The following is a 2,144-nucleotide window of genomic DNA, read 5'->3' as shown; positions in this document are numbered from 1 at the left end:
TCCAGTCTCTCAATCCGTCTCTTTGGGTTGTCACTGAATGCACTTGTAAAAAATGATACCCCCTCACGGACACAGCCACCGTGTAGATATATAGTGTAACAGCACCACCCATTGTCACTGTAACGATGGTGCGGTGACGATAATACGTTATCCTGCCAGTATAGCCTATATGTGATCTTACTGAAATACTTCCATTCTGCATTCAGGCAGTAGGCGCTCCAAGCAGGAGTAGAAGTTTTAATCACACCAGTCATGGAAAAGTTGTTATTTTAACATTTCTCTGTGTGTTAAAGGTTGGGTCTTACAAGAGGATCCTGAAAAAAACACAATATGCAAACTGAGAGCGAGGATTTTCTTTCCAACAATGTCTCAAATAGCCTATTTCAACCTGCACTTAATATTTCATTTTTTTATTATGTCGTGTCCTGTTGTATTACAATTTATGTTTCCCACAACTAATTCATATTTATCAATCAATCGATACATTTTTTTTGTCTTTCCTGGAACAACAAATGTGTTTCCTGTAAAGCGCTGTACTACAATTGAATTATAGTGAAAATGAGATTTCCCTGAAAGAAAGATTAAACCCTTCACCAAATTTAGAATTTAGTTACATTTTGTGGTTGTGCAATTAATTATAATTAATTGATTGGAACTCTATACCACTTGACCACAGGCTCTATTTTTCTAGAGGAAGGGCCAAATTCTTTCCAGGAAATATGTTACAAAGAATTAGTTCATCTTTCGAAAATAATGGACCCTAAAATAAAGCAAATTTTCTATTATGTGGTAATGCAGATAAAGCTGCTGACATTCACATTCTCTCTGCTTAAACTATGTATGGTCTGCAGTACACTCCCACAATCGTTGTCCTATTGAAGAGGTGAGCAGTGACATCTCATGGATTGAACCTGCAAATGCAGCTATGACGAGCCCACTCGTGTATGTCTGCTCTAAATGTTTCATATGTAACTGTGCATTGTGCCCCATGCTGCTGCAGTGCATGAGATCATGCAGAATAAACCATGATAGAAAATTGCAAAGAACAATCACACTAACAGCAGCAAGGAAACGAAATGACCTACAAAGTAAAAAAAAAAAAAAAACTCCGCACCCCTCCCACGTTCTACGCAACGTATTGGTTCTGGAATTAGGCCAAACACATAAGTGCACGAGCGCTGCCGCATTGTGCAACACCTCCTCCCATCTCTACCTCCATCATTTCCCCTAGTCTGCGTTAAGGCATACCAGAATGTTTTAAAGCACCTAATGTCTGTTATGATCAGGCTTTGGTAGGCAGATGCATCGATCATATTTAACAGAGAATGTTCATCTGATGTATGCACCCTGCGGGTGCTGCACTGTGAAGAGGAAGGGGTATGTGTGTGTGTGTGTGTGTGTGTGTGTGGGGGGGGGGGGGGGGGCATGTCAGAATAATAAATTTCAGGCAGCTTCAGAGCACGCGGCGACCTCCAGCGAACAGGCAGCACGTTGCCATGGCAACGCAGCTCTAATGGGCTGGTCACTGTCCATGGTGCTGGAAGCAAGCAGCGCTCAGGAAGGAAGGAAGGAGAGAGGGGGAGGGATGCAGGAGCTGTGAATGCTGCAGACAAAGAAAGTCTGCCGTTTCCACATGCCCTGATGCTGTTAATTCTCTACAACATCTACAATACATATTCCTCTTAAAAGGGATATACCTCCCTTATGGTTGACTCAAAATAATCATGTTAATCATTTTGTAATGAATGTAACAGTGAAAAAAAAGCCCAGATAAAATTTGTTAAAGAAACGTGTAAAATATCACTCCTGAAATTATGTTTTTTTTCTTCAGTATTACAAAATGATCCATTGCACATAAGACCCCAGTTTCATACGATGCAAAAAACACATTGGAGGTGTATGATGCACATGTGTTAGCCTACTAGTGCCGGCTGGTGGTGGTTCTAGTGCTTTGTTCCACATTGGTGCATTGTTGTGCTGCGTATCAGTGTTCTTGTCTGCCAGTGGACTCCAGCAGCAGACAGCAGGCAGTGTGAGAGTCTTCTCTCAGGGTCAAGAGGCGATGAGACAGAAAATGTATCTGATCCACTTTTGCTCCAAACGAATAATAAACTAGACCCCATTATAAAAACATTTTCTTTAAA

Source organism: Cebidichthys violaceus, unplaced genomic scaffold (assembly GCF_023349555.1).
Source record: "Cebidichthys violaceus isolate CVI_PGR_0920_01 unplaced genomic scaffold, fCebVio1.0.p SCAF_2, whole genome shotgun sequence".
Taxonomy (NCBI): Eukaryota; Metazoa; Chordata; class Actinopteri; order Perciformes; family Stichaeidae; genus Cebidichthys; species Cebidichthys violaceus.
This window is presented reverse-complemented; position numbering follows the sequence as displayed.